Here is a 6712-nt window from a genome sequence, read left to right as displayed (position 1 = left end):
GCTTCAGTCCGTGAGGTTTTAAAGAATCAAATATTATTGAGCAACTGAACAGCAGGCTGATTCATATTGTTGTATGGCAGAAACAACAGAACATTGTAAAGCAGTTATCCTCCAATTAAAAAAAAGAAATTAGTTTCTGATAATTGGTTTTGTTCAAGAGTTGAAACCTATTTATTACTTTGCTGTAAGATTCACTATCTATATACCTGACATATGAATAATGTTAAATAAATGCTCACTAAGTGGATGATTAAATGTTTGAAATTTACAAAAAGGAAAATTCTCCATACATGTGGCTAGAGTCTCTCTTTCCTGTGATATAAAGTAAGGGTGCTTCTGTTAACCAAGTTCTTTATTGTTGGACTCTCAACTGTAGAAGTTGAGAGTCACATAAAAAAATGGATGTGAAGATCCATTGAGAGTTCTCTGTTTATGCACATGAAATCTATACAGATTGTGGGTACATATACTATCCTAAATTCACTCAGAGTTGAATATTATCAGAGACAGCTGGACTTCACTCCTGCTTCCTGCTTTGTATGACCTTGTGTTTCAATTTCCTCAGTTGTAAGATTTAAGCACAATATTTTCCTTTTTGTTCCTTTTAATTCTAGCCTTCTGTGTTTCTAAATACATGCACAAAACCAGTTATAAAATTACCAGTAAATTTCACTTTATCTGATTTCATGGATCTACTTTATTTCTAAGAGAAAAAATTAGAAATTCTACTTGAATTTTTTTGCTAAGGGTCTTTGATGAAGTTTTCAAAACCCAGTGTTTGATTTTTCTTTTCCTAATTACAATTACCTGTAGGGAAAACAAGTGAGAGTATTCCTTTTTTGTGAGAACCTGGGGATTCTATTCTGGTATTGAAACTGGAATATCTCCAGGCCCTTGTGAAGTGAGTACAAAGAATACATTCTGAGAACAAGGCAGAATTCATCCAGTCTAGAGACCTGCTCTTGAGTCTGCTGGAAAATCTGATGTCTTTTGAGTACAAAAGGCCCAATCTGATGTGGATTCTTGCAAATAGTGCTCACACCAGGATCCTGCGTCACCCAACAGGGAAGCAGCTAATTGGCCAGACAGTTCTGGAATGAATTTAGCTGCTGGTTGGCAGGTGGGGTACGCTGTAAAGCACTGCATCCAGGCTACACAGTAATTTGTTTTTAATTACCGTGTTTGCTTGGGAAAGGCTGTAAGGTCTACTCATTGCTCATATTGGTCTGCTAATTGACTATTTGGAGATTTACAAACTGGGTTTTACACAGCATCCTTCTCGATTGCCTGTGGTGATCCGCATAGCATGTTATTCATTTAGCTTTTTTTCCCTAAAATTTTGTCTCAATATCTCTAATAGAGATAAAAGAGCAAATCTCTCTGATTAAATCTCTTAACTTCAACTTGTAAGTATGTAAGAATGTGTTACCCTTTAAGCCTGTCTTTTGCTTCATTTTGTTTCCTGGCTTAAAAAAAGGAATATTTTTGTGCGAAATGTTTCCGGATGTCATGAAATCAACACCGATTTATGTGTGCACTCATTCAGCCCAGGGAGGTGGGGGAAGGAGGTGAGGTGGGTGTGAGGAGAGCAGCCAGGCTGCAGGAGAAGCCAAGCAAATGGTAAGCCAGGTGCCTGCCCAGCGGGAAGCATGCCCAGGAGCAGAACCTGGATGCCCACAGTGGGTCAGATGGGGTTCAGAAGAACACAGGTGCTGAGTGAGTCCATGCCCACAAACCTGGGAGCATCATGGATCAAGCTGGGCTGGATGAAAATAGGCACCGAGATGACCTACAAGAGTTATAAAGAGGTGGTCAGAACTGGGTCAGTCAAGGACGTGTTGAAAGTGGTAAGTGAGAAGGTGGCATCCAAGTAGAAAGGGCTGTGAGAATTTCTGCCAGCTAGCGATGAAGTCTCCTCTGCATGTTCAACTGAGAGCAGAGACTGCGTTGCTTATAACTGTCTCCAGGTCTCAATTCTGTTGGGATGGGGGATGATGGATTAATACAAATTATTAGCAATTGAAAAAGAGGTTCTTTTCTCAGTATTTGTTGAATTTGTAGTGATATACAATTTCTGATACAAATTAAAAAATTTGTATAAATTTTTTTCATAAAAATGTCATGTTAAATATATAGCTTGGCTGTACTTAGGTTAGGGTTACACTTTTGTTTGTTTGTTTGTTTTAATCAGATGTGCTGTAGTTCAGTCCTTCAGGGTCTATAATAACTCCTGACATGCAGTTGGCACCTAATGAGTTTCACCTAGTATTTATTGGATAAGAGAATGATTTTTCTTTTGGCAGTGTTTTGGCCTCAGATCTTAAAGGTATAAACTGGTTTTGTGCTCAGAAGAGCTCAACATAAGCACAATGCAGTTTAGACCTTTTCTGTGGAATTTAGGTACCAGTGTATGTTGACTTGGTAATCTAGATATTTTTGCTTTGCCCTTTTAAGGACATGGGTATAGGTTATGCTTTTAGGATAATTGCCTGAAATTTCAAGTTTGTTTAGTCATTGTCAACACTCACTATTAGAAATCATCTTTGTATCAGGGTGCTACTAATATCATTTGGCCACAGATGTGGGAATTCTGACCTGGACCATGAGTACCAAACGTAGAAAGATGAGAGTCTACTCATGTGTTTGATAATACTTATTTTTTCAAGATTGCACTCTTAAAAATAGTTAAACCACCGCTTCTCAAACCGGAGACACATCTTCTTCCTTGGCAGGGATGGAGTGGTGCCATGGGGTTGATAATGTGCGGGGTTGAGAGCAGCAAGTCAGACTTTTCTGGCTTCATCCCACAGCTCTTCCACTTATTAGTTAGGCCATGGGCCAAGTGATCCCATGTGTACAATGGAAACAATAGCAGGGTTGGTGTGATGATTGAGTATGTTAATATGTGGGATGAGCTTAGAATGCTGCCAGACCCAGAATAACACTTTATAAGTGTTAGCAATTATCAATAAAATTCTGATTGTAATAGCTCTTAAATGTGATTCATATTTGAGAGGAGGAAGGTGTGGAGAATAAACTTTGACCCCTAACAAAAGTTAACAAATATGATGGTAGACAGGATGGAAACAGAAACATTCTTTAGAATACCTGAGCGATTTTCTCTTCACCTAGATGTTTAACATATTTCATTCTATGTTCAGGTATTTGATAACATGGTGGGTATAATCTATAAATTTTTTTTGGTGAATGAACATAATATAGTCATAGATTACACTAAAAAGGAATTACTTACATATAGATTGATTACTTCTCTGTGGTTTTTTAAAATTCTAAGTATAATAATTAGGCTATACTTTCGTTACAAATGTAATATGAAACAAATATTGACTGAGAATTCAAGTCTTGTTCAATTAATACAAAATGATAATAACCAGGCATATTGTATTATACTGACAATCATAAAGAAAAATTACCCAATAAAACAAGAAAAGGGATCTGACATGAAAATGTACATGGAGGAGCCTCAAAGGTAAAGCAAAATTTCGAAAGCCAAGTGATCAAAGTTGATCTTCCTAGGATAATCATGACTCTTATAAAGCTGTCATCAGTAGATCTTTGCTGAGGACTATTAACCTAAAACCCAATTGTGACATCATAATCAACTCACCCACTTGTATAATTTCTTCCTGGGATTGCCTTCTATTGTTTGAAATCACATTTAATCCTTCCACAATAGGAGGCTGATATGCAATTGTGAATGCCTGAGTCACACTGGTTTACTCCCTAATTTCATTTGAGAAAACCATTTTATAAACTAATATCCTGATTCCAAGCAGAAAAGAGATGGAATACACAATAACGTGTCTGCAGGGGGTTTCAGCATTTCATTTGGGGTGTCATGTTGAACATTAAAATGCAATGTAATAAAAAGATGTGTAGAAGAGATGAAATGATGGTGTCCTGCTGAATAACTTAAAGAAAAAAACCCTGCTTTAGCTTTGAGTGCTACATTTTATTTATAGCTTCAACTGATATCTTGACTTCAATCACAGAACTTCTAGTTAGTTTGCAGAGATGGTTTTATAAGTCTCCTGGGTGAAGGGAAATCATTCGCACTAATTGGTCCACCAATAGGAGGCTAGCTCAAGGAAACAAAGGAGGGAAGATAAAGAAAACTAGTCAGCGATGTGAAAGGTGGAACAGATGTTTCCCAGGGGAAGTGTGCGAGAGTGGAAGATGAGTTTTGAAAACTAAGAACTTGAAGGACAATAGAAGGGCAAGATAAGCTGAACCTACACAAAAAAAGTAGAAAGGGAGGAAAAACTGCTTCACTGAGAGCAAAGAGCTGGTTAAAAGGAGAAAAATTCAAACTGGATATATATTTTTTAAAGTATAGACCAAGAAAGAGAACATGGCAACACATATAACTATTTGTTAATAGCTCTATTTTGGAGCTTTTAGAATACCATGGTTTTAAACAAAACAACTGAATTTGGTTAAGTAAATTTAAGAGTATACCACTTAGCTTACAATATGCCTGGACAAAGAACTGGTGTGCGTGTAAGCTAAGTCCCTTCAGATATGTCCAACTCTTTGTGACCCTGTGGACTGCAGCCTGCCAGACTCCTCTGTCCATGGGATTCTCCGTCCAGGCAAGAATACTGAAGTGGGTTGCCATGCCCTCCTCCAAGGGATCTTTCCAACCTAGGGACTGGACCCAGGTCTCTTCCATCTCCTGTGTTCTTTACCACTATTGTCACCTGGGAAGCCCCAGGAATGTGCGTAGACTGTATATTTTGTTGTATATGTTAATAGATTATATATATATATATTTGTGTTTATGTGTAGTTTTATATTATGCTATATTATATATGATACATATGTTATGTATCATATATATACATATACACACACTCACACACACACATACATATACACACACATTCATTAGGTTCTAGCCTCCATTTTTCTTTATGGTTAAGACTACTTCCTTGAAAAATACAAGTTTTTAAAAAGTGTTTTGCAGAACAGAGTCGTTTCCATTTGGACAATGCTCAGTTAAATTAACTTTGAGGATCAAATCCTGTCAGTTCTGCCTTTTAAATATATCCAAGAGGCTAATGGCTCTCATCCCTTCCCCTGCTGCTGACCACCATCTTTAACTAGATTGTGAAAATTGTCTTTGATCTAGTCTCCTTCCAGTCCCAATATGACATCCAGTGAGGTGCTGTGAAAATGGAAGTCATGTCATGCTGTTCTCGTGCACACTCTGAAAGCTTACATCTTACTCACAGTCCGAGGCCAGGCATGCGCGGAGCCTGCAGAAACACCTAGAAGCTCTGGAGCCTAGCCTACATGTTACAGCCTTTGTATCAGTATTGTATTCAAAGCACTTCTTTTCACTGGATAATTCATTTCAAAGAGGTTGCTTTGCTTTCCAAGTTCCACAAACCTGGACCTAATTTCTGGCACTGAGTTCCCTATAACCCAATTCTATTAGAATATAACCATTTGGCGGTTTTGTGGAGTTTGTAATAATTGCGTTTCACCTGTTATTATAATTTGTGCTGTGGTTTAATGATTCTTATCCAGACCTCTCACTGCCCAAGGATTGAGAGTTCCAAACTGACTTTTAAAGGAGAGAAAATGAATGTTAGAATTATCATTAAAAAAGTGGGAAGTTTAAGATGGAGGTGTTTGGTTGTAGGAATTTAAAAGTTTTTTTTTTTTAAATTGTGAGGAGATGTACTTTAACTTAGAGTGACCCAAGAAGACCAAATTACAGGAAACTGGTTTTCTTTTTTTTGCATATGTATCTTCATTTTATTTATTTTTAAGTGGTTGATGATTGCTTTACAATATTGGTTTGATATCTGTCATATATCAACATGAATTAGCCATAGCTGGTCCCTTCCCTCTTGTAACTCCCTTCCATCTTTCACCCTTTCCCACCCCTCTGGATTATTAGAGAGCCCCAGTTTGAGTTCCCTGAGTCATACAGCAAATTTCCATTGGCTATCTGTTTTACATATGTTAGTGTACATGCTTTCATGTTACTCTCTCCATTCTTCTCTCCCTTTCCTTCCAAGGAAAATGTTTTGACTGAACCGGTTCTTTTAAGATGTTTCAAGTAAAGGAGAGAGGTAACACTGATGATTGATGAGAATGCAGTATTGTGTAAACATTAAAAATAACTTTTGGATCAGATGTAGTGGTTCCTTCCTAAACTTAGCCTTCTTTGTTAAAATACAGATTCCAGGGCTTGCCTATAGATACTCCTATTTTGAACCAGAGTGGGGTTTAAAAATGTATTTATTTAAAAGTAGTCCTTGGACCTCAGTTTGAGAAACTTTAGGAGAAACTAGAAAACATTAAGGGGGTTTGCCAGGTGGCACAAGTGGTAAAGAATATGCTTGCTAATCAGGAGATGCAAGAGACAATGGTTTGATCCATGGATTGGAAGTATCTTATGGAGGAGGAAATGGCAACCCATTCCAGTATTCTGGCCTGAAAAATTCCATGGGCAGAAGAGCCTGGTGGGCTACAGTCCGTGGGGCTTCTAAGAGTTGAATACAATTGAGCACACATACAGAAGACAAGAAGACAGGCTCTTCTCTTGACCATACACTAAATGGCTTAACTGATTTTAAACATGTAAGGTTCTGTCTCTTTTCAGTATTGTCACAAAAAAGTTGGACATGACTTAAGTGACTAATCAACAGCAGCAAATTGATGATATTATGGAGAAGGA

Source organism: Bison bison, unplaced genomic scaffold (genome assembly GCF_000754665.1).
Source record: "Bison bison bison isolate TAMUID 2011002044 unplaced genomic scaffold, Bison_UMD1.0 scf7180017864222, whole genome shotgun sequence".
Taxonomy (NCBI): Eukaryota; Metazoa; Chordata; class Mammalia; order Artiodactyla; family Bovidae; genus Bison; species Bison bison.
Note: the sequence above shows the minus strand (reverse complement) of the source record.